Raw genomic sequence first — 26,982 nt, 5'->3', positions numbered from 1 at the left:
CTCCTCCTCTCACGTACACACATTTTTAATGTTCTGTTACAGAGACAAATACTGCTGGTGGAGGGGCAGATTCCCAGCTCCCCTCCAGACTTTCTGCATGACCTACGGGCAAGTGATATGTGACGCTTCCTGAAGGGCTGAAATAGCTGTAAATGACACTTGAGCTTCTCCAGCGCCTTTTACGTACCAGAGCTTGGCTCCTAATGCACATCATCGCTTAACCCCCGTTTTCCTGTGCCTCAGTTTCCCCTTTCTCCATGCTGAAGATACCAGCACTCCCCCAGCTCAGCAGGTCGCTGCAGGAGACACGAGAGCCCTGCTGAATTAGCGGGTAATGTGGTGACACAAAGTTACAGGTACCTCTTAACTCATCTGAAACTGAAACGTCACGTCCCCAGAAAACAACCCTGTAAGCCAAAACGAGGAGCCGGGCAGCAGCCTGTCCCTCCCTGGAGCTGTTTTGCTGGACATTCATTCCGCTCGTACGACTCCCTTCTCCTGGGTGCTGCCGGCGAGCGTGGGGGAGACTGAATGGATTCACTGTAGTCGCACAACAGCTTCACAGCTGCTGAGAAAAGGCCTATTGTAGCCCTGCATTTTACTATCTTGAGTAGCATACATTAGTTTGCTGTGCAGCTCCCATTACCCATCTGATCTTTACAGAAAAAGGAGCAACAAATCTGGGTTTTGCCAAATGGAAAGTGGTTTAAATGTGATGGAAGGATTTTTTTTTGGTTTTCAAAAAAAAAAAAAGGTTACATGCAGTTTACACAACCAAGCATAAAACGCTACAAATTCAGTGTAGCAAAAAAAAAAAAAAACTTTAAACTCGTCCTGCCCTCTTTTTTTTTTTTTTTTTTTTTGCCACATCATGACACCGTGAGCCAAATTTCAGGCTTGGAAGGCAGCGGCAGGCCTGCCATGTGCACGTGTGCTCTTCCTGCAGCGACCGGCTGCTCAAACCCTGCACCCCTGTTTATTTGTGACATTTGATCACATTTACTGAATGCTATTAAAAACAGCAGTAAAATCTTAACAAGGAACGATTCGGCCGCACACCCGACAGTCAGATGTGATGGACTTTGCAAAAACACATGCGAGCAGATTTGACAGCCCAGATTTGACAGCCCGTTTCTAAATGCCTGGATTTTTCTGCACCCTGCCTCAGCTCGAGTCCGGGAGGAAGGACAGTCCTGCATCAGGCACGTTCCTCCCAGCATCCGACTACTCCACTCTCCCCCTTCTGGAGAAATGGATGCAGCTTCAAGCAAATTAGACGAGTATTTTGTCAGCTCTGTTCATTCTTCTCAGTGTGATAAACAAGGCAGTGCACCCTTATTATGGACTTCACACTTACTCTGGAGTACAGCTCCCCTTGCCTCCTCCCACACACATGGCATTGACCTTACCGGCTGCAAAGAAGCTGAATTTGGCCTCAGTTCCCTAAACACAGCGTTTCATCAAACCTACAGCATGCTGTGCTGCTACAGTACCCCAGAAATTGGTGATCAATCAGCACGTATCTCCCCCCAATGTGGTGGTACTTCCCTCATAAGCTCCGGGGCCAGACCAAAATCTCAAGGTATTTCTCTCTGCCTCCAGAGCCATAGGAATGCAACAGGTGCTGTGCTGTTCTGCAGCTGCAAAGCAGAAATATTTTGCTTTTTAATGCAAGCTGAGACAGACTATCCCCCTTGCTTTGGCAGACGGAGACGTTACGAAAACCTCCCAAGAGTTGGCAGCCTGGCAAAATGCCATCAGTGGGACCCCTCTCTCCCCCCAGCCTTCCCTCACTTGGCACTTGTGCCTTTCTCAAAGCTCGGCATGGACTGAGCTGATTTTCCATTCCCGTCAACTGGCACATTAATTATTTTAGCATGACTCGATTATGATCAAAACCAATGAAAAACCAAGGCAGTGGAAACACAGAATCAAGAAAAGAAAGAAATTAAACTCCAGGACAAAGTACAGAGAAGGACTCAGCTTATGTTTCCTGTGGCTGGGGAGGAGAAGGTGATTCTCCTGGCCACATTTTTGGATTTGGGGCAGGCTGAATACTGGGACAAGCTATGAAGGATGGGGAAACAGCAGCACCAGGCTCATGCCATACTCCCTGTCCCATCAATGGGAGGATTCTTGTCTCCACATCTGCAGAAAAGGTGTTAGAGAGCCATGCTCTCCTGCTTACCCAGAAGGATGTTAGGTCTTTCTTTCCAGGTCACACACTGACCTCAGGCTCTCCTGGGCACCTTTGTGAGTACCTCGTTATCCCAGGATCTGAGTACAGCACCAACATTTGGGAGAAATGCATCCGAGGCTCATCCTGCCACAAGCAGACCTGCTGTACAACCACCTGCACTCACCAAGGTGCAAACCTCCTTGTCTCACTTCTTCTGAAAGCCAAAAGTGCCAAGACAGGAACACCTGAACACCACCTGCTCACACCCTCGCAGGATGACCTGGCCTGGAAAGTAGTATCTTTTGTAAAACTTCAGTGCTCTGCCCCCGAAGGTAGTGCTCCTCCTGCTATACGCCATGTATAGTTCTGAAACAGATGTTAAGAAAATGAAGTATGACACAAGTATTTGCAGCATCCAGATACATTCTGAGCTCTTCGAATTCAAGAGCTCTAGAACAAAGAAGAAATACGTTCTCTGGGAGAGATGAATCTGGTACTTTTCCTACTATTTCTGCTTTACTTACACCAGCTCGCCTACCTTCTAGCTATACGAGGCTGGATTTTGAGATGTGTTCACTTGCTGGTACATACGGAGATTACACAACCCGTATTCCGTATACATTTACATATCTCCAGTGCCACAGAGAAAACAGGACGCTTCAGCAGAAACCTGTGGCGACCTTTGTTGCAGGAAACTTTGGAGGTTTGACCACAAGCTTTTTTTAGAACAGAAATTTGACTAAGCCACAACCAGCTCAGCACCACTGTAGTTAACAAATGGTCTCACATTTTAAGATTAGCAAGACTATACTGGCAGCCTGGCCAGCAAAAAAAAACTCTTCCAGGCGAAGAACAAATGTTGTCCTCTGCCTGGGTTAAGTGAGTTGGTTGGCTACAAAGCATGGATGGCTATTGCAGCCAAATCTACTCTTTTAATCAAGGAGAGACAAGACGCTGAAACAGATGAAGCTTTTACATAAGCCTACTTGCCCAGGCTTTTTTTTTTTTTTCTCCTTTCCTTAAAGCGCTGTGCTACTGCCTCTGTCATCTCTACTTCTACTTCCTTTTCTTCAGCACAAATCGCAATACGAGTACTTCAATAAATTACAGGTTTGGTAGCAAGCTCTTCGGGCTGCCAGCTGTCAGCTCCAGAAAGCAGGACTGTCACATCTGCCAGACTGGCTCTCACACCTACTCTCTGAGGTAACATCATATATTTTTCAAAGTCATGCTAGCAATAATATGACACTACCTCTCACCACACCGTATGTTCCTTCCCTGCCTCGGGACACACACCGAAAAGAGCCTACACACCTTTACATTACGGATGCCTAGCCCGTGTCCTGCAGTGACTGATAACCTCAGTTCAGTGCAGGGTCTGAGCACCCCCTTTCATTTAAGGATGTGAGCACTGTCTGCTGCGGCATGTGCTAACGTCAGCAAGCCGAGCACAAATGTGAGTGCTCTGTCAGGGATGGGTCACTATTTGTTAAGCATCTAACGTGCACTCGCCATTGTATAAGCTCCTAAAAGAAGATATGATCCCTCTTTCGGTAGAAGATTTCTTCTTTCTAACTTCTCAAAACAACCTTCCTTTTCTGAGGCCTACTCACACCAACCTTCCCCTTTCAGTAATAACTACGAAAAAAAGGGAAGAACATTAAGAAAGAAAAAATTATGAAATGCATTTTACTAACTGGTACAACTACGAGATCAGATTGCTGAAATACACCTTTCTTTCTATCCCTTTATCCACAGGCTCTCTGTAGGAGTTCATCCACGTTCCTGCTTTTGCTCTGCTCAGGGCTATGGCTTCTGAAGTGAGCCTCTGGATGATCCCTCCTGTGTTAGCTTTTGCTTGCAATGTGGGGTGGTCCTGGAGCAAATGAACTGAATCCCTCTTGGGAGGAACTAAGCTAGAAGCAACGTGTTCTCCTGGAGCACAACTAACGCCACAAACAGGCATGCAGTCAGTGCAGCCTTACTGTTTAGAAGTAAAAGTAACCCCGAAATTTGCCTGATGTGAGCCTCAAGATCCCAGCATCGAGTTCTCCACCAGACAAATCCTCCCCACTTAGTCCGTGCCACTTACTAATATTATCATAACAATAAAAAAAAAAAAGTATTTTGCTGTCACGCATCGTTATGCCACCAGAAAAATAAGAACACAGTATTATATTTATTATATTCTAATCTAACATTACAGCAGTGTAATAGTGACAGGAACAATAGCATCTTAAAGTGAACAATGGAGACAGAAAAGAGAACAAAGTAGTTTGAGCTACAATAGCTTACAATTTCTGTAGTTATAAAATTAATCCTACTTTACCTTTAAAATACTTTCTCATCTTCTTGCACCTATACTGTAGAGAATCATTATAGAAAGAAAAAAGTAAAATAAAATGGATATGAAAGAAAAAAATACTACCTTTCTCCCACTAAACTCCATGAAAATGGTAAACTTTAGGCACTAGTTGTAAAAACAGCCAGCAGACAATTTCAGGCAGTAATGCTTTTTTAAGGTGACTGTGTTGACATCCCACCTTAAGCCAAATATCCTCTGATATTTGTCTCATGGTGAATCTTATGTGCTCTTTCCAAATGTGACTAAAAAGACCCCCAAAATCTTGAAATTCCTCATAACTGATTTAAGTAGTAAGACGGTCATCCCACCTTTTTTCAGTGCAGGGAAGCTAAGGATCCTGTGACACGATGTCTAACTTTCTCAGTTACCTTTTCCACCCCTGGAGGTTTGCAGGCCGCCACCCTGAAGCCACACATACACACAATCCACCACAGCTGTCGAAAGCATTATCAAGGAGTAAAAAAGGCATCTTCTCCTCACAAGCTTTTTCCCCTAGCAGTAACAAAAGTGTAATATACAAGCTGTACACTGGAAGTGGCTAAGAATTACCTGGTGGTGGAAAGCTCCTTGCATTCCCGGGGCAGAAAACAAACTGAAGGTGGCCGCTCCCTCTGCTCTTGTCAAACCTTCCTGCACCTGACAGCCAATTCCAGACAAGGCATGACACTGACCTGGCCGAGGCCAAGTGAAACGCCCTCCTTGTACCCGAATACTTCTTGAAAGCTTCTCTCTCTTCCTTCACGTGCCTCCCACTGACCCTCGGTGCACGAGACAGCTCTGAGCTCAGCCGAAACCAGGAGGAAGTTATGTGTAAAATCCGCAGCCTCACTGCACCGCCACTGTCCGCTTTCATGAATGAACAGGGCAAGGACAGCAGGGGAAGCCGGGCCCTGTCACGACGGCCAACGTGCTGTGTGTCCCCTCACTTAAAAGCATCGTCAGTCTGTGTTTGCCTCCCTCACAGACAGCTTCCAGGAGTGAGACGCGTGCTTTCTAGCGGGGCTGATTTGTAAGAGTGCAGCTTTGTGCCTAACCCCTCACCTGGCATTTCCCCGAGCCACCTCAGGAGGTTTTGGACCTCTAACAACTGCTCTGAGTGTAGTGAGGGAGTTCATATGAAGGCTGGTTCCTGGTGGCTTTGCCTCAGGCACGGTATGAGGCAGGATCTGAGTGAAGCTAGCCCTGCCCTGGGAGCCCTCTCCCATCTGCAACAACATGGGCGAGCCTTTCCTTCAGAAAGGTCACCGATTCCTGCCGCTGCCCTACATCCAACCGTCTGCTTCACAAAACCGCGAGGAATTCAAGGTCTTTGTGAGCTCAACCTTTCTGTTAAATTTAGCTGAAACTGGCCAGCGGATTCCAAAGTCATTACGGGGAGACTAAGAGAAAGATAGCGTGCTCCGGAAAGAAAACAAGCAAAAATATCAGTCTTGGCCCACGGAAAGCAATGCTGGATTGGCAAGAAAGGTAAACAACCGGACCTGATGTTAAAATTCAGAACTGCAGTGCCAATTCTGCAAGATTAATTAGCACTAAACCCAAGCACAGTCTTGCCCAGAGAGATTTATTTTACTTCTGCTGGTTTGAAACGCGGCTTTACTTTTACTTACTGTGAGTTGCATTCAGCTTATGAATAATATGAGGTATGTTTTCTGGGGAATTAAAGTGTAATCTTTCCTCTGTTCCATTTCTTTAACGCGTTCGGTTTACTACTGTAACTTGTTTGTGATACCACTCGACTGCAAACACAGAAAGTGGGACAACATCTTGTTCCTATGCAAGACAGGAAAAGTGTATCTGTAGATTTAGGTACTGATAACAGATTCAAATCTGCTTCAGATGACACAGGACAAGTAGGTGTCTGGGGTTTTTAGAGGGAGGTGAGGTAGAAAAAGGGTTTTTCCCCTGGAGAATTGAAACAAGGTGTTTTCCTTTAATGTGATTCATAATATAAGATAGATAATGACAGCATCAGGAAGAAAGCTAAGTTTGTGGAAAATTCACAGTGCTGCATATTGCTATGTACGCTTTATTTGCTTTGGTGAAGTTTGTAAACAGTAGAAACACCAAACCTCCAACTTAAGTGGGATACCTGGGCTGGAGAGCAGTCTAATTGCTTCAGCAATTATTCAGACCTGGGACAAAACCTCTCTCAGCCTGCAAACATCTGTCACCCCAAAGCTAGAAGCCAACACAGCTTCATTTCCCAGTCCCAACCAGGGCACATCTTCAGCTCACACCGTCCTCTCCACATTCCTCGAACTCACCCCCAGGGTTTTTCTTCGGTGTCTGCAGCCAGGGATTGCAGCACCGTGTACCTCTCCCACCACCCCGCACAAAATGAAAGTAACCCTGCAGCCAGGCTGCAGAACCACCGAGATTTGCGAGGAAGCTAACTGCACGAGTTCCCTTCCAAGGGGTGGAAAAAACAACATCCAGCTTTCAGCAAGGGGAATGTTACTAAAGAGAGCTAATGATCACCACGTAATCACTTTAAAAGAAATACTGCAGTGCCTAAAAAGCTACAAAACCCCTCCTCGTGCTAGTCCCTGGACTCGTATTTTATGCTAAAATGCACACGCCTCGATGACCGGGTATATATTCAAATGTAATATAAACCACATTAACCAATTTAGGCTTTAAGCACAAAGTAAGAGATTTTTTAAATCAGCCAAGACCATTAAGTGCCTTTAGACTTACGCTAATCCATATGAGAGACCACACAATTTCAGCCTAAAATCCCTTCAGAAGTGGGAATCACCCTTCCATTGCTCGTGAGCATTATCCAGCCCCAAAAGCTGCAGCGTAGCATTTTCAGAGAGACATCCAAACGCTATAAAAAAAAAAAAAATTCATCCACCCATGATCGTACCTAGGCCTCTTCACAGCTATTACTGGGAACTCCTTATCATTAAAACCAAGCTGCTCTGCAATACAACATTGTGAAGGAGGGATACTCTCCCGCACAGCCAAATCCCTCTGAGTGTGAGTTTCACTGAGTATGGGCACATTTGTACTGTAGAAAAAAGCTAAACAGAAAACAAAAATCCTTCACTGTCATTTGAATATTTTTTCAGAAGTGCTTTCCGTATATCTTAAAAGCCTCCTCAAATTAACATTTGCTATTTAAAATCTCCATCTTTGAGAAATAATGGCAGCCGATCAGCATGCAAGGCAGGAGATATTTTCATTTACTGCATCTTTTTTGGAAGACTGAATACTACCAGCATGCATGAACAAATGGGCGCGGATTCCCTCTGCTTTGCATGCCATCAACACCACGAGCTACCCACTGAAGTAGGAAAAGCCTTGTAATTTGGGGGTTTTCCTGCATCATCAGGTTTTGCTGGAAACTCTCCGGAATAAGCCCAGGAGGCTCCTTCAAGCCCCAAACCTATCCATTCACATGCTTAACGTCAGGGACTTCAAGAAGTGAGCAGGATTTGGAAGTCAAACGCTTGCCCAGGCAAACCTGTAAGCCAAGGCAGCCAGTGGTACCGCTGCTAGCGCAGAGCAGCTCCCCCTCTCCCTGTATTTCCAGGAGCTAGGAGAAGAACAAATGGGCCTTCTACTGTTTGTGCTAATCACCTGTTAGTCACAGTAGTCTGAAAGGCAAACTGACACATCTACTCGTTTTGACTGTTTCCAGTATTTATAGTATCATTTCTCTAGGACTGTGAAGTAGCTGCCAATTATTACTCGAATCTGGCATGCAGAAGCTCATGTATATGAAAAAACATGATCAAACAATATGCAGCTCATTAAAGGAAGTTTATAACTCCGTTCCCTGCCCTAATACTCTGTTTTTATCTCCTGGAAATATTTACCACACCACCTGATTAGGCTGAGCTCCTTTATGTATTTTGAAAATACAAATTATGCCATCAGTCATCCGCAGTATGACAGCAAGCTCCCAATTACACAACTTCGGGAGCTCGCGCAGTGCACCACGGCAAGCACAACCCAGCCCCAAGTGCCGGCACCGTGCGGCCGGATTATCCCATTGCTACCCATCGAAAAAGAAATCTCAGGCAGTCAAACAGCTCACGCCCTGAAGAACAAAGCCGGGACCAGCTCTAGCCCTGTGGCCAGGGTGAAAGAAGCCACGTCTCTCTGTTTTACCTCCGCAGGCACGGAAAGAGGGCAGTGCTCGCAGTGCTGCTGGCACGCTTTCCTGTGAGTGCAACAATGCAACCTGAAGGCTCATTTCCCAGCGTCGGGGAACCTGTGCCAAGAAGTTATCGGACCCTAATCCTACGTTAAAACCTACCGTCATTCTTTCTCTTTCCTCCAGCTTGCTTTTAACGTGATGCTCCTCGCGAACGCTGAGGATTCAGTCCCACACATCTGCGCAGAAGCGCGCATCCAGGGTGTCAGTCCTGGCCTCCAGCAGCAGGATCCAACGCTTCTGGAGCGTGCTGGCTCAACGCAATTGACCCCACAGCCATCAGGAGGGGCCACGAGCTTAAGGACCTTGAGAAACCTACCCTTAAATATCTGCATTCTTCCTCATTTCTGCGTCTCATAGCGAACTTAAAAGCCCCTCCCCACGCAACACTGACAATAATACCCGTAGCGAACTAGCAGGCAGCGAAGAAATGCAGCTGCAACGTGTGAAATTCATGCTCAGGATTTAGGAAGAAGCTCTGATCTCATGCCTCTGCCACACCACAGTTACCCAGTCCCCCCAATGGTTAGCAGCTAGTTTCCTCTCCAGTGATGTGACATGCTATCTCGATTCACACGACACCGGATTCCCAAGGCTGCAACTCATTCAGAAAGCTAGCACAAACGCCACGTCCAATTTACGATCTAAGCGAGCCTTGAAAACACAGGCTTGTAACTGCAGGAGCCTCGTGCCAGGCTGCTCGTGGGGGGGAGAGCATCACCCGAGCGAGCCTCTCTGCCCTCAGAAGCCCCAGCCGATGCGCTCAGCGCGAGAGGCGCAGCACAGGTAGCCGCAGAGGACTGCTCCTCTGCATCTCCTCGTGATGTGGAAGGGAACAGCGATTGGTCCCCAGCAGATCTGCATGGCACCAGTGATCTATTTATACAGCTCCAGCGGGCTGAAACTCTGCCTAGAAACTGCAGCCATCTCTTCAGCTCTCACGCTGAAGAGGCTGGTTGTCTCCGATTCTGATTCCCATGGTGTTCCCTGCAAAAATGACAATTATTTTAATTTCGCGTGGGGGAGAGCTGCCGGCGTGCTTTGTACGTCTTTCTATACACCAGCTTCAAGATTTTACACCCGAAGGATTATCCACTTTGTCACCGGGTGTTAGATTCCACATCTGTGATTTATAACACGGCCACCCAAATTAGATCGAGGGTAGCACTCCTCTCTGTTCAGCCCAATTAGTCAGTAGGCACTGAGAGCTTCTCTTTTTTTTTTTCCTTAAACACATGAAATAATAAAACAACAAAAAAATGCCATTTAGAGTCATACTATATCCAACTGTCATTTGTAAGACTTTGCTGTATTATTAGTCAGAGCTTCTGGTGACAATGTAACCCACAAGACTGAAACTTGAGTGGTTTATACATGTCATCGGAGCCTTAGATAAAAATGCTGCCTTAGAAAGTGGGAGTATTTAATTTTTTATAATACTTTTGTACTAGTATAAAGTGTTCACTTAATTTACATCAGTGACTTCTTTTCTTAAGGTATTTGTATCTGTTTGATCTTTTACAAATATCTGGTTCTCTTCTTCAGATCTAATCATGCCGAGCACTTTGAAGACATTTTGCTGGGCTTATTAATTAGAATTCCTACAAACCTTTAGGGTTTGGGGTTTTCTTTTTCCTCTTTTTTTTTTTTTTTTTCCAAACCAGGGCACAGCACTCGCAAAAGCAAATTCGCACACCACCCTCTCCCCCCCCCCCCCCCCCAGCTCCAAGTCTCAAATTCATTTTATGAAGAGGCAGGGATTAGTTATGTTACTTGGTAACAGCTGCTCGGCGTAGTGGCTGGTATTAGGTCTCTGTACAAACTCCTGGCCGCGGACTGTAAAAGGAAAAGCGACAAATTCTCTGCTCCAGCAGAAAGGCTAAACCCCACCGAAAACCAGCTGTGAAGGAATGCGGTGACTCAAGGTCAACAGCCAGAGCTGCGGACACCACCGCCAGCCACACGGCGTTATTAATTACATACCAGGACCTGATTACTGACTTTTCTGGTACAGAGAAAGCTCACAAAAATGGAACGTTATCAGAGCATAACGCATTAAAAATGTGCTTGCTGGAATGAGAACTGGACGAATCAGTTGGTTTTACTGCAATTTTCTACCCATTCATACTGCTCCACTGCTGCTTCCCCATACTCATGGAGGCATGCATGCACACACAGGCACAGTTTTGGGAAGTGAAGGATGAAGAAATAGGTTTTATGAACAAACAAAGAAGTAGAAATTGAAGAACTGATTGATCAAACCAATTCCTGTTGTCTTCAGTGGAGCTTGACTATGGTCGAAGTCTTTTGTTGAATCAGGGTCCTCAAAACACAGCACTGCTCAACTTCTTTCATCTGATCAGGACTTCAGGTGAAATTAAACACTTAAAAGGGACTAAAGGTAGGCAAACGCTCAGGTTTAGCAGATGGAAACCTTGTAGGAATTCTACTAGTCAGGAAAAACCCCGTAGCGGCTTCGTAAATTTTCATCACCTCTAGCAGTTTTTGAATAATGCAGTGGCCTTTTTGGCAGCTTCATGAAGCTGTAATCTGCACAAGAAGTTCTACAATGTCTCAGCACTTCCTGGGGACTTTTAGCAGTAGGATAGTCTTGCAACACAAGCAGAGATTAATCATTTTCTAATGCATAGTAATAAATAATGTATCCCCCATAGTACATAAATTAAAGCTGTAATTCCATCCCGGTTCTGTGATGACACCAGAAGCCCAAGATGGAATTTCAGCCTCGTTATGACCAGTCAGGATACACATTATTCCTTAAATTATGTTCTGAGAGTTGATAATGAACTGAGAAGTTCTGAAGGCATTACCAAAAAGTAATAACGTGTAATTACAAGCAGAAAGCAGAATTATTAAGTCAGATATTGTTTGCAGATCTTGCTAAAGTAAGCAATAAATCTTATCCCTGAAATGCCCGCTCAGCATATTTCTGACAAGGCAGGCAAAGATCACTGCCACTATCAGAAGACTGCAAGTTCTCCTAGTGCCATACAGCAATGCCCCCGGCAGACACCAGTAGGAGACCACACGTTACAGATCAGGTACCAGCTGGATGCTGTACTCGAACCCTACACAGCATTTTATTCCCGAGTCAAACAAGCATCCCACAGGTACACAACGACAAGCACAAAATACCAAGAGGAAGTCACAAGAAGCCCCAAATCTGCATCCCTGTGTGACAAGAAACCTACCAAACAAGCAAAGTGCTTGTGATGCAAAGTGTTTTGTGTTCTTGATGATAATGTAGAAAACACAGTCTAAGTTCTTAAAAATTTTCATGAAGAACACAGTCCTGTATTTTTTTCTGCAGATCGTTTCTAAAAACCTTACAAAGACTCTGAAGACATCTTACAACTTGACAAACACTTTAGCAGAAGAAGTTTAGAAGTATGAAGACAGACAGACAAAACAATCATCTATCTAGAGTCAACTGCTGCATTCACCCTGCACTTTTGATACCAATTCCCATGATTTTTAGCAAATCCTGCAAGATTTCAAGTAGGTCTGGAGTCGGTTTTTTTTTTTTTTTCTGAGGAAAGAAGACAATAATCTTCTGACCATCTTATACAAACAAGGCATAAAACTTTACAGCATCTCCCACGGCTTGGAGTGGTTCCAGGTTCTGAACTTTTTTTCATGGTATTATTCACAAATTTGACCTTTTCTCCCAACCCTCACCGGCCTTGATAATGTGAGAATCTAAGTCACACTCACTCCCTCCTGCTCTCCCCCTTTAAATTGTTAGCTCACAGAATTGCAAGGAAAAGTAAAGAAGGAGAAGCCTAAAGATCATGATAAAACAGTCAAATGGAGTGGTGCAAGAAGTTGGTATTTTAAGAAGCTGAAAATGTTCAAGCCTAGAGTAACTGGTTTTGAATACCAGAGGCTTCCCCACAAGCCATGTATTACTTGTTCCTTACCTCTCAACTCTTCCCCTTTCCACTTCCTCCTTTTAATGTTACGTAAAGTGTTCAAACCTGGACACCTGGACTTATGTTCCCACATTCATACTGGAGCTCCTCACCAGGAATGGTCTAATAGTCAAGGGGCGGGTCACCTGGAAATAACTAGCAATTTGCTTGTTCTCTTTAAATCACATAGATAACCAGCAAAACTTAAAAACTAACTACTTGCATGCCTACAGCTGCATTTAAGGGCACACATCCTCCAAGAATCCATTCCCTCACCTTTTGCCTTTCATGGCTGTTCATACAAACAACAAAGGATCGAAAAATCATGAGAAAACATAATCAGGACAAAGAAAGCAAGACAATCAATGCCTAGAGCTCCTTGCCTCCATGATCTCTACACACAAAGCACATCATCACCTCTAAATAGCAACCTGAAACCTACTCAAGAGACTTACATAAGACATGACTCAAGAACTAAAGCAATGAATGTCAAAACACTCAAAGACACAGTACCCTCTGCTCCTAGTAGTAAAGGAATAGCTACTGGCAGCATACAAAGGAGATCTTTGCAATGGGGAAAAATAGCAGGAAAAACTTTCTTAGAGATTCAAAACCATCCCAACCAGCGAAGCTACACAGTAGTACAAAGCACGACTAGAAAATCTTCAACCAGATGCGGACTTGAAGGTTTCTTATGCCTTCACCAATTGATACGAGCTCCAGAAAAAGTAATGATAACCTAATACCCAATATATGCTTCCATCTGACTGCTACTGGGGGCTCAAGAAAGCAATGGTTTTCTCTGAGACCTCTTAGCTAGAAGGTTACATTGCCTGTGACAGACATGTGGTTCACAGGGAACAGCAGCCTAACGCAGAGACTAAAAGGTGACCCTGTAAATAAATGTCAGCTGCAAAATCGAATACCTTTCCCAGTCTGAGCTGAACAAACATTGCAGTATTGACAATGCAAGCAAAATGCTGAGAAGAAAAAAAAACGAAGTTTACAATGAAAAAAAAAAAAAGAGAAAAAAACACCCTAAGAAGTAGCTAAGAGGGAACGTGAGAGGGAAAGAGCACATGGTAAACTTAATGCTAGCGTAACTCTGACCGATTCAGGTTCTTCCCGTGCTCATCGCCGCACCATCTGTGCTTAAATAAAAATGGAAGGGTTCCCAATCACGTTTTCTTTCTCTGTGCAAATACCATTTTCACATTCATATATTTAAAGGACTATGCGACTTATTGATTCAGAAATTAATCTGAAATGATGCTTATACAATACACACCATATTGATTCATCGTTTCTGTCCAGCACACTGCTGAGGAATATCATCACTGCACTGGTCATAAGAATACACAGCAGAAATTGTTCATCAATTTCTTCCGACCTGGGACTTATGTTAAATGTCTTGCACTCTACAAAGGCATCATACACACCTGAGTTTCAGTACTACCCCATTAATCGGCTTTCCTTTGTTGCTCATTAGCACAACATGCAACTTAAGCCATATATCAGGCCTCTTACTGGCAGCAGTGAGTATCTCAGTGCTTACAGCCCAAGGAGGGGAGCAGACTTCATAACTGTGTAACTACAAGGAAGAAGAAGTGTTATGAGAGGATCCCTGTTTCTGAAACAGCACAACCCTGAAGAACTCCAGCACTTGTCACAATGAGCTGTATGGCGAGGAGTTCCCCCACCAACACCACATCCAGAGACGGGGACTTTGCACTACAGGCAAAGTAATTCAAATTAAAGTAAAATTCAAATTTCCCTCCTGGAAGAAGGAAGGGGAAGAAGGAAAAGTCTCTTTTAATACATCTTTGGATGATCTAACATTGCTAACTTAAAAATACCCATTGCCAATGAGCTATCAGGTTGTTCCAACAGAGGCATTGAGAATCCAAAGCAGAAGTTGTTCCTGCCATCAGATTATTGCTCGCGATTCCTTCTTGACAAAATATAGGACAAATGAACATAGTGCTAATACATACCATGTTAATTATGCTGTGGCACCACGTAGTAACCCTGATGGGAGCTCAGATGAATTGTGACGGACATGGACCGGGATGGTATTATATATAGCTTACATTCATATGCAGTCAAGATGGCAGCTATAGCATGGGAAGCAAACTGCGTTGTGAGGCTGAAATGAGCTTATGTTATGCTATTAAATACTAGTAATGGTGTGAAGTTCATAAAACCAGTTTCAGCACTGTCCTGTGACTTTGATATTGTTCCAGTCCTCCACAAACCATGTTAGTCTTTACGCTGTAAGCACACGCCAGGCCAGCACAAAGTGCCAAGGATGCTGTAAGGAGCAAATGGCCACTTCAAGACCCCATGCTGCCAAAACCCAGCTTTGGTTCAGAGGAACAAGCCCCTTGCCTTGGCTCCCACCAGCCACGGGCAGGTGGCGGGGTGCTGAACGCAGCAGCTCCTGCGGGCACACCGCACCCATCGGGGACGAGCCGGAGTCGAACCACTGCAGCTCACGATCACCAAGGTACCAGAACACACACTAAACACCTACACAGCTTGTAAGTTTATGTGGACTTGTATACAAGCTCTTTCAACAAAAACACGCACTTACAACACTTTTCTCTATTTTTTTTTCTCTGTTTTCTGACGCCGAAGTTTTGTTGCCTCCCCCACGCTCCCCGCAAAGAAATCTCCATCCGCTTTCCTCAATCATTAATCATAGTAGACTAACAAACATTCTGGCAACAAGGCTGTTTAAACAGCCTTCTCTCCACCCAAAATCCACTGGCAAATATTTTCACGTACAAGAAGACCATCCCACAGCCCTGCCTTTGAAGGCTAATCTAAACTGAGCTCTCCGAGCCGGCACCGTGAAGAGCTGCTCTTTGGGAAGGGGAGTGCAGAAAAGAAATGAGAGAGGGGCCTTTAAGATGAAATAAAAATAGACTCCCTTGATCTTACCATGACATGGCCCAGACGTTCTCCCTGTGGGGGAAAAAAATGTTTCTTACTGCAGTGATAGTTTTTATAGCATTTTCTTCTTGAGCTTTTTTTTCTTTTTTTTTTTTTTTCCCTGTGCAACTTTGCTTCCTGAAGAACGCTTTATAGAAAAGACGCGACATTTGGCAACCCAGCTATGCCGCTTTGTGAAATTCTTCTGGCAAGTGCCCTACGTGCTGACTGCATTAAGCACGCTGCTTATTTATTTATTTGCTTAGGCACAAGTCGAAGGGAGCAAGCCGTCGAAGTAAGGCGTGATAGGGCGCTGCTCCCTTCGAGAACGGGAGGAGCCGGAGCCTGGGCTTTTGGGGAAAATCTCATCATCTGAGAGGAGACGACTCCGACCTCAAAGCGCTGCTGCAGCTCCGGGGCACGCGCGGTGAGCTCCCGGCTGCTGAGGCGTTTAGCAAACATCAATTAATTAATGAATTAAGCCTCAATTCCACAACAAAGGCCGGTAGCGTTACACATCTATGTTGCAGACGGGTAAAACGAAGCCACGGGGTAAAACGAAGCCTGCGCTGATCTCGCCCCGTGTGTCCCGAGGCGGGAGGGCACGGCACCGCCACCACCACCCTCGCTTCCTCCCTCACTCCCAGAGCGAAAGCAGGAATGGGGAAGTCTCCCCGTGGGCACAGCCACAGCACAGAACCCCACATACAGCCTGGGGTTGTATTCTCGCAAAGGCAACTGCACAGCCTCCAAAGGGTCGAGGGCTTGAAGCAGCAAGCCCCGTTGCAGCCTACCCGCACCACGACCCGGCCGTATGCTTGTGGTCTGGGGCTGTGGAACATATTTATGCTTCCCAGAGAACAAGACATTTCTCAGAAACAATGGGATATTCTGCTTACGACCATGATTAGCCCTATTTATTTACACCAGGGACCAACAAAGCTTGGTAAAGGCACCCCAGGGGACGCCCAGCAACTGCAGTTCACAGAAGTGCAAAACTTTCAGGCTGAACTGGAAGGAGAGACGGGAATGGGAAAGGATGCGACACACCTGTCCAGGGACAGAAACAAACCCCCCAACATCTTCAGGCCAAACTGTGAGCAGCAAAAGGCCCAGTCCATCCAAACCAGTTCCTTGTTCAACACATACACCCTCAGGGAAATGCTAAAACGCAGTCCGGTGCCTTCCAGAGGAAGCTACCAAACCTCTGACCAACGTGACCTGCAGCAGAGGGGTACAGAAAGGCGTTTTTCTCCATCCCGGAAAGCTGAGACAGGCCTGGAGAGCCTGGTGGATCAGGTGGTGTTGCTTCAAAGGCTGTGTCAGAGCACACAGATAGATCAATAATGCACCTATCCTTTGGAAAAGTTTTGAGCAGCTTGGTCTACAAAAATGTTACATGTTTAACATTAGGAAGGGGTTTCTACACAAGTCTGTGAGAGGCAGCATTCTCATTATTTGTTTGGGCCTGATAAAAAAGAGTTTGATTTTGCTCCTAGGAAAAGAGAATTGACACAGCAATGTAAATCTGTCTGGTCTTTTGCTAGAAGAGCATGAGTAAAAACTTCTGTCCCGCTTGTTCTAAAACTTCTTCCTGCATTTTCTGACCTTCACTTCTAGGCCACTTTCAATGACATCAAGGTAGTTATCACAACAGCAACATACAAGCCCAATTCTACAAGATTTATTCAAGGCAAAGGAACTTTAATCAGATCACCAGTTTTAACACACGGGCTCAGGACAGTAAGAAGCAGAACTCAGCAGCCAAGTTAACCACAGAGGAACCCTCCCCAATCATCTGTCCTCGGTGAAGCACACACCAAGCTCTCCTTTGAAAAGAATTTAGGGATCTGAGCACTGGAAGGGGCCAAAGGGGCATAATCCATCCACACAGAAGTCTGAAGTCCCTCATCCGAAGGAGAGAAACACCCTAACTTCACAACTCATCCTCTATAACCTGAAAGCTGTAAAGCAGCACTTCACCTAGGGGGTTCAATCCCAGGACAGCAACAAGTGACTGCCCACACGGATGCTTGTCGTGGGCTAGGACCGATTCTAGACATGCAGGCCAAGAGCAAGCAAGGGAAACCTCAGCATGAGTCGTCTGAAACTATGGTCTCATTAGCCCTACACGCAGGCAAAGCTGAAGTCAAGAGGTTTTGGTTCTGCATGCGTATACTAGATAGCAAGATAATGAAATAACACAACATTTCACACCAAAATATTAATAAACACGCTTTTACTTTAAATAACTTAAATAAAAAAAAAGTCATTCTCCATCAAACACACTTGTGAAGGCAACTAAGAGGGAGTAAGGTATTTTAGGATGATAGCTCACTAGCTTCAGATACACAGTTCAGAGATGCTCCCCAAGAGAAAATTACACAGGTTAAAACTCAGGTACATGTAGTTTACTTGTTGGGGAGGATGAGATTATGGCAGAGGGGTAAGGCTTTGGGGGTAAAGGGTAGGACAGGACAGCGGAGAGGAGAGGGACGAGACGGGGTTGTTTTTGGCTTGACACTCACCGAGAGAAAAAAACAAGCGTGAGTCATAGTAAAGGTAACTCGAAGTGTGATGTGACTGCAATGGAGAACTGAGCAGACCACACTGCATGAGTCAGCAGCGCAGATAAAAAGGGTGATAAGAAGCAGCAGATGGGACGTGTCTTTACTAAAACAGCCCTGCAGGACACAGGCCTCCTCTGCTCGAACGCCGCGTCCGTGCCAAGCTGCCGCGCGCTGGCGCGGCCGCTCGCAATCCCGTGAATCAAAGCAGCTCAGGAAAGCAGCAGGCAAACAGGTGCAGGCAGATCCACACACAAAAAGGCACAGGAAAGCAAAGCGAACAGCCCCCCCGAACACACACACACACACACACACACCCCTCAACCCTGCTCAGCCAGCGGGGTGGGGAGGAAGGGACGGGGGAAGGAAGCTGTCACCGGGCTCATGGCATTCGAGCTGGCTGCCGGCCAGCTCTGCTGCTCCTGCTGCTCACGCTGCCTCCCCGGCCAGTGGCTGCTCTCCCCGGCCACTTTCTGTCTCCTCAGCCGGGAGGCAGCCACAGCAGCACAGCTCATCTGCGTCTCCAGCAGCCGAAAAGGGCAGCTGGGGCTGCTCGCTGAGCTGTGTTTCGCCTGCAGACTCCCGGCTTTGAAAGCTCTTTCTGCACAGGCCTGCACAGCCTGCCTTGCTGCGAGAGCAGAGCTTTTAACCCCGAGAACCCAAACATCGTTTTCTGGGGTAGAAAAGCCATACGATCGTACCCAAGCCCACGTTAGCTGCAAAAATGCAACTTGCCACCCTGACCGCAGAAACAGCTCGCAATGGCGGTTCTGCACGGGGAGGAGGCCGGCGCTTTGAACCCGGCCAGAAAAGCCCAGGGCCCCCTGTCACAGCTCAGGGGAGGGCAGAGACAGGAGGTGAAGCTCAAATCGCCTTTCATCTTGCTTCTTGGCTGAGGTAAATCTATACCCTGCCTGCGAGGGGGTAAGACGGAAAGTAAAATGCTCTATTTTTAGCCGCAAGCTCCTGCTTCTTCAGGTTCATCTAATTTCTAAGAAACAAGCCTTGGCAAAAGGTCTGCATTTGAGGGGGATGAAAGATGACTCGTTTCATTTTCTTTTAGTGCAGCTCGTAGCATGACTAGCATAAATCTAAGCAGCTCTGCTTTAGCCACATATAAGTGCCAGCTGTTTCTATTTGGGAGAGAGTCCCGATAATCTAGGAATATAGACGATTATACACATCCATGCACACACATTATTTCATTTTTAATTTTTCCTGCCCCGTCCTGCCAACATAAGCCCGTTGTGTCCAAGTGTTTCGATGGAGCTAGAAGGTGTGCCTCTCCCACCCCGCAACATCCTTTATTTATAGCTCCCCAAAGCCGGCGGGCTTGCCAAGGAAGAGCAGTTGCTGAGCCTCACACGGGCTGCAGAGCAACAGAGCTGTTGTAACAGATTAACAGGCAGAGAGAGAGAGAGAGAGAGAGAGAGACAGGAAAGAGAGGCGCTTTCCTCCTCTACACATCATGTCCTTGCTCTCAGCAGTGGCCCATCCGAGGGAGCCGGACCAGGGCAGCCCCGAGATGGCGGCGCCCGGCTCTGCGGCCTGGCCTCGCACCACTCCCGCTCCTGGCGGCAGTAGGTAGGGGAACCGCTCCCCTACGGGCACCACAACCACGGGCGAAGGGGGAGGAGGGCGGTCAGCGTGCAAGAGAAACAGGCGAAGTCAGTTTTCATTTCCTGTCGGGTTTTCATCTCGTCTGGAGGCTTCACTCGCTGCTGCTTCCATTTCACGGCCTGCCTGCAGAGGAGCCACTCCACGCGCTCGCCGGTCCCCGCTCGTTGCCCTTTCGGGTGCTCCTGAGATCCATCCACCGCACCCTGCCCACCCTTCGCTGGCTGCAGCGGCAGTGAATCAGCCTGCGACCACAAATCCCCATGCCGGTCTGCCCCTCGGAGCTGTGCAAACAAGCACGAGTCTGATGGGAGCCTCCACTGGCACACCAGTTAAAATGCACGGGATTCATGGAAGCTGATCCACGACTTTTTTTTCCTACAGTCTCACATCTTTCCCTTACCCCTCGAAGGGCCTAGCCGTCCAGAAACCCCATTATGCTCCTTTTACTGCTGGTTTTCTCACCCCGTGGGCTCTCTGATATCCTTTGAACTCCTGATGTGAGTGCTTCTGTGCATTCTGCAGGCGATTCCAGGAACGCACTGCATAATTTGCACATGGACATAACAGCGCCTGCTAACCCGATGACAATTAGTGACAAATTACGATCGCAGCTCAGGCACAAGCTCAGAGAGGGCTCCCGTGTCCTCAGCCTGCAGAAAGTGCCGCACCGACAGCACTCTTTAGCACGGAGGCTGCTAAGCAGTGACAAATCGATGACAAACCCGTACTGATAGCTCTGCAAAAAAAAGGTTCATACATCTCCCAGCCACAGCCCCCTGGTAATATGCACGCTTCTGCACAACCCCTTTCAAAAAGAGCCATCGGATGCACTCAGCCATCCAACCCAAGAAGCAAGACACAGCCAGGCAAGGGTGACACCCTGCATCAAAGGTGGCTGAAGACGGACAGGCGCTGAGCTAGGCCAGCAGAAGGCAAAGGAGCAAGTGACAGAGCACGGGGTTCACGCTGCTGAGAGTTAACCAGCACAGTACGTGCCAGGAGCAGTAACTTCCATCCTGGGTGAACTGGGAGCAATGCCAGAGCGTGCGCAGCAGAGGAAGTCCTGGCTAAAGGAGATGGAATAGGGGAAACCACCTGATCCTCAGCCAGAGCCCCTCTCTGAAGATTTATCTCAGCACCACATCCTTAATTCCTTTACCAGTTTCCCAGAACTGGCAGTTCATGCGGCACGGTAAAGGACAAAAATGAGCCTGCCTTGTATCTTTGCATTCAGCTGATGTTTGCAAAGCTCTTCGAGAAGAAAAGCACCAGACTCCAGAAGCGATCTGTGTTATCACACTTGATCCACACGCGCCTGGGAGCCTGCTGCCCTCCATGGGACCAACAGCCTGAAGGGACAGTGGCGTAAACCAGTAAGTAGCATTTTGCTTGCCTTTTCCTGGGAGAGATTATGTAGCTGTAGCGCATCAGAAGACAAAATTGCAAACTTGATTCCTAAAATCTCTAAGCAGTGCTCAGTCTCACTTGCTGGTTTACAACTGGATGAATTTCAAACACAGAGTCACTTTCATGAGATCCAAGAACATGGCTGGGAACACAATGGAAAAGCCCCAAATCCTGCTCCTCTCCTCTATCTGCTGTGCAGTGTTATTCTCTCACACTAACCAATGTGGACCTAGATTACTGCTCTCTACATGCTGAATAATAAATAATTTCTCTCTTGCTCACTCCTATGTACACACACACAAACTTTTTAAACATTAGAGGTTCATTTCAGGTATGCAAAATCTGCGTTGTGATTGACTGGCCCTGGGAAAAGACAACTAAGCAGAAAAAAAAAGCCTAAAATTCTAAATATTTCTCTTGGCTACTGCGTAACTTTCTTAAATTAAGAAAAAGAGGCCGAAAGAGTACCTCGCAAAGACCTGCATTTCAGCAGGCTCATGCTCTGTGGTGCATCCACAGTGTGGAGGAGCATGGCCAGGGGCTGAGCAGGGGGAGCCTCACGCCCTACGGGGAGGGATGGGTGGGCCTGACGGTTAAAACATGCTAAACTCATTCCTATACAGATGCACAAACACGTGGTAGGGTTTGTTTTTTAAAAAATGCTTTTATATATGTAAATTAACACATGCAATTTAAAATCAGGTTGTAGTGATCCACATTACATTCAAATACTGTATCAATCGACACCATCTGAATTCAGGGAATTATGGCCTCACTGCTCAGTCTTGAAGAAAAACAAACCTTGGAACTGACAGAAGTTATTGACTACACTTCTTGAAACCAGGCCTGACTGAATCCTACATCAGCTTTCGGTAGCTGTGGTGTTTCTTCTGCAAGGCCAGAGAGCATCTTCTTTATTTCAGTGCATTCAACAGCCTGAACTTACCTCAAATAAGAGAAAGGAACTGGAAGTTGTAAAAGAAAATAGAAGTTCAAATACTTTCTTAATAGAAGTGATGTGCAAGAGTTCAGGATCTACAATTCACAAAGCTCTCTAAAATACTGTGATCACACACACACACACAAAAAAAAAAGTTTGGTTTAATGACTGTAATTAATTGCAGTGGCTTAATTTTAATGCAGAACAAGCTTTTTTCTTTTATTTTTTTCTTCTTTTTCCCCCTCTATTTCCCAGCTCCTATTTTAAGTAAGCATTTTGGTTATGTGACAGAAATGTTTCATAATCTCCTTTTTGTGAGCTTTTGCTGAATGTTTATTTTCACTTGAATGTAGCTTGATACAAGTCACATGCAAAAATATAATCTTATAAACAGGGAACAGATAACACACCACTGATTGTAATAAGAAGTAGAAAACTCCTGAGGCTCCCAGAAATATGCTTTGGACTATCTCACTGATGGAACATCTGTAGAAATATAACATTGTCTGAGTTGGAAAAGACATATGAAATTATTTGAAGTACTGAAAGCATCCCCTTCTTTAAGGACATTACCTAAAAAGAGTAAATGCAAATCAAGATTTAGAAGCTGATTATTTTAACAAAGGGTTCCTGCTTGCAGATTTTAGTCACGACTGAAATCAGCGTTTAAATCCCACCGAATAGCCCTCCACAGCAGAAGCAGTGCTGATTCATTTCTCATGAGATGGGACACTGAAGATCATGAAGAAGATTGTTAGTTTGCTGATGCGTGGCAGATGCGGTGGGACAGAGACAAATGCACCCTAGTATTTTAAATTTTAAAAAGGCAGGAGGCTAAAATATATGCACATATGTGCACGTGTGAATGCACGCCCTCATTTTCTTATCACGCTAGATCACAGAGCTGAATAGCAGCAGACTAGAAGAAGGAAGCTTTTGCCCAGAGGTAAGGGCCAGCAGCTCTCGAGCATTCAGGGCACTTCTCCCAGATGCAAAAAAGCGAGGGCTGGCACAGCAGCGAGTTTCTCTGAGTAAGCACAGCACTGCGTGGCCAGAGCTGCACGGCTGGGGCCATGAACACGTGGTGATGTCTGACCGCTCTGGGTTAGCGTGGATCCTGCCAGGATTATGATAAGCCTTGCTAAATCCGTGCTGGGCACACGGTGACTCCGCGCTGTCCTCTGCCAGTGCTCCTCGTCCCAGGATGACAGTGACAAAACAGCCCTCGGGGCTGTCAGGCTGGGAGCCATGCTGAGCAGGAGCAAAGGAGCCTGGCTGCTCTCAGCAGACCCAAACGGCACAGCCCTACCTTCTCAGGAGACCGCAGGATGGTTGAGGTGGGAAGGGACCTCCAAGAAGGGAGCCTGTCTGGGCAACGTGTGCCAGTGCTCTGTCACCACGCAGCAAAGAAGTGCTTCCCCACGGTGTCCTGCAGCACCTCTGCCACCCTGACTGCTCCCTCTTGCTCTGGCAGCACAGACCTCCTCTTGGCTGGTGGTGGTGTGCAGACACAGCACCCCGCTCCAGCGTCAAGCCGCCGTGCCTCCCGGAGCCCTGCTGGCTTTACTACGGCCACGCTACGCCTTAGCGGGTACTGATTGTGTTTGCACAATATCTCAACAAGCAGAGCCAACCAACATCACTTCCTCTATTTCTGTAGACGAGTAATGTATTTACAGGAACAGCCTTTTGAAACGTTCCAGTAAAATTAGCTTACTCACAGATTTTTTTAATTTTTTTTTTTTAAACTAGAACAGAGAGCAGAAGGATAATATCATCATCGGGTTTTGTGCATAAATCAGGCGGCTATTTACCGCTGACGTGCCGCAGTGATGAATCGCCACTATCTTTTGAGTTCCTTGTTGTTATTGCAGTTTACCTAAGTTCACGGGATCACACATCCGTGCACACAAAACATTCCTCGCTATTTCCTGGGAAACGACCTTCAGAGGCATGTATTCCACCTCCTTCCCCAAGGCAATGCCCAAAATACTCCTGGAGGAGGTTTGTCTGTTTTATAAAAACCTCCAGCGACGATGCTTCCACAGCGCTCTCAAAGGCAAGCGACTGCAGCACCAAAATACCCTTATCACTTGAGAGCTTCCCTCCGCCTTGCCACCTCCCAATTAAGCCCGTTTCTTCCCATCCTGACCCTATCAGCCCTGCAGTTCAGCCTGTTCCCTCCCTCCCTCCCCACAGCAGCCTTCCACATACTTGCACGCTGCTATCGCGGCTCTCACTGGCCTTCTCCCGTGTAGACTAAACAATCCCCATTCTTTCATCTTCTTTCCCAGGTGGTGTTTTCCAAGCCTTTGATCATTTTCTCTGGACGTCGTCCAAGTGGCTCTCTACTAGGCTGTACCCCGAACCGGGTGTTGAGCCACTTCCAGCACCGAGCGGATGGGGTCTTTTGTGGGAGGGGAGGGGAGGGGAGGGGAGGGGAGGGGAGGGGAGGGGAGGGGAGGGGAGGGGAGGGGAGGGGAGGGGAGGGGAGGGGAGGGGAGGGGAGGGGAGGGGAGGGGAGGGGAGGGGAGGGGAGGGGAGGGGAGGGGAGGGGAGGGGAGGGGAGGGAAGGGAAGGGAAGGGAAGGGAAGGGAAGGGAAGGGAAGGGAAGGGAAGGGAAGGGAAGGGAAGGGAAGGGAAGGGAAGGGAAGGGAAGGGAAGGGAAGGGAAGGGAAGGGAAGGGAAGGGAAGGGAAGGGAAGGGAAGGGAAGGGAAGGGAAGGGAAGGGAAGGGAAGGGAAGGGAAGGGAAGGGAAGGGAAGGGAAGGGAAGGGAAGGGAAGGGAAGGGGAAAGCTGCCTGCTCAGCAGAGCACTGGCAGCACATCTCCCAGGGGACAGGAGAGCAGGACACGCCACAGGCTGGTTTCCTCTGGTGGTCTGGGAGCCAGCTGTGATTTTTAACACCCTATTCAACTAAACCAGGCCAAACTGCCTGCAGCACGGCCCGGCTCCAACTCGCAGACCTTCTGCTGCAGGCCCACTGTTGAGTCAGCCATTCCCCATCCCGTGCCGTGCAGCTGGGTATTTCTACCCCTGCACAGTGCTTATATGTTTGCCTCTTGTCGTTATTATTTATTATTTTTCCCCAAACCGTTCCTCCAGTTAGTCAGGGCCATTCTGAACTTCAGCCTTGCCCTCTGAGGAGCCTGCAGCCCCTCTCCACGCTTCTTATCCTATGTAAATTTAATAACTGCTCTCACTGCTCCATCAATCATTTCAATAATGAAAACAATGAGTATTACCAAAGCCAGGACAGATCCCCAGGGAATCTCACTCACTCCAGTCTTGCAGTTTAACAGCAAACCATGAATAACTACTCTGAATAGTGCCTGGTGAAATTCTCTGCACCCACATTACAGACTGACTGGCTAGCTCCAAAAGCTGCTTAAGAAAGCACATTGAAGGTAAAACGATTTCATTTCCATCAGACACAGAAGTTCAGCTACACTGTCACAAGCACCGCTGGAAAGTCTGTGTTAAGCACTGCCATAAAAATACGTAGCACACTGGTAATAAGAGGAATGGGAGTGATGACAACCAAGCTTTAGGATGGCAGGAAGAACTTCAGCTCAGCTGCGACAGCAGGAGCCTGACTTGGCTTCCAGCAAAGAGAGAGGCTTGGAAGAAGCAAACTGAAACCTGGTATAAAAATGACAGGAATTTCGTACCTGCCATCAGCTGCTGCTGACTTATCAGTAAAAGAAGATGCAATCACAGAGGTAGCTTGAAAAAAAAGAGCACACACAAAACCCACAAAAACAAACAAACCACTTTCTTAGCTCTTCCAGATGTTCTCCTGATAGCACCCCTAGCAGCCTACCCCGCTCATACACATGCTAGACACCAAAGATCACGACTCCCAGAACCAAAAAACAGGTTTCATCACCCGTTAAAAGCATCCCCAGCGCCCCACCAGACCCAGAAGCAAGCGGCAGCGGCTGGTGCCTGGAACGAGGAGAAAGGCTAAGTTCCATGGCAAGTGAAAGGTGAGGCAGCTTTCCAAAGCTGGCTCCCTCTGCTTGCCAAACCAGCAGTGCCCGGCCCACGCCTCGCTGCGGAAGATGCGCTGGTTTCCCAGGAGAGCTCCCTCTCGCAACGCGGATGTGCTCCGCCGAGCCAAGCGCCTGCCGTTGCGTAACGCCGCCCGGCATTAAGCGTTAGACACTATTTGGTGTAGCTCTAAAATGTAAACCAGAAGTTACAGCCCGGCTCAGTGACGCTGCCAAGAATGTGAACGCTGTGATTTTAGCGGGGAGGAACATCTTCTCCTCCCACCGCGTACTCCCAGGCGTAATTTTTCCGAACTCTGCTGTCGTTGTCAGGAAAACGCGGAGTAACACGTCGGTGCTGCTTTCCTCCCCATTTCTGGCACCCACGGGTACCACCGAGGTACACAGGGCTGGATCACTCACCTCACATCCTGCAATACCGGGGCGAAAATCAGAAAGAAACCCCCCAGCCAGCCATTTCCAGTCACCTGCTCGAACCAGAATGAACAAGAGTGCAAGATGATGAGGAATACTTTGGAGTTGTATTTTTCCTACAGTTTCCAGGAGTTGCACAATGCAATTCTTCAGCAGAATACAGGTCCCTTCTGAAATGTATTATGCATAACCCAGTTTTCCATGGCGGAAAACTCGCCACGGGAATAGTGTTTGCTCACACCAGCGATGTATCCCAAAATTACAGTCATTTATAACCTCATTTCATTGACAAAAGAAATAATATCGTTCTCTTCTGACAAATATCAGTACACAGAAAAAGTAATGAATAAATGCCTATAAACAGGTATCAAATAAAGCAACTATCAATCACTGTAACAAAGTTTTAATTAAATCATATGTTAAGTAAAAAAACACCCAAGCAA

General features: G+C 46.9%; 1 protein-coding gene across 15 annotated transcripts in view; it reads right to left on the bottom strand.

The window, feature by feature from the left end:
* The window catches only part of ATXN1 (ataxin 1), a 200,016-nt gene that overhangs the window by 136,324 nt on the left and 36,710 nt on the right, over positions 1–26,982 (bottom strand). Inside the window, exon 1 of one of the 15 annotated variants that reach the window (XM_027451277.3) lies at positions 24,327–24,470. The exons of 13 other annotated variants lie outside the window; for them this stretch is intronic. The gene's annotated coding sequence lies outside the window, so the exon portion shown is untranslated. Of the gene's footprint in view, positions 1–5,093; positions 5,113–24,326; positions 24,471–26,982 lie in introns of those variants that run through there. One more of the 15 variants, XM_027451276.3, reaches the window with a different exon arrangement.

Source organism: Anas platyrhynchos, chromosome 2 (genome assembly GCF_047663525.1).
Source record: "Anas platyrhynchos isolate ZD024472 breed Pekin duck chromosome 2, IASCAAS_PekinDuck_T2T, whole genome shotgun sequence".
In the NCBI taxonomy this organism is placed as follows: Eukaryota; Metazoa; Chordata; class Aves; order Anseriformes; family Anatidae; genus Anas; species Anas platyrhynchos.
Note: the sequence above shows the minus strand (reverse complement) of the source record. Positions and strands in the feature narration are given on the sequence as shown.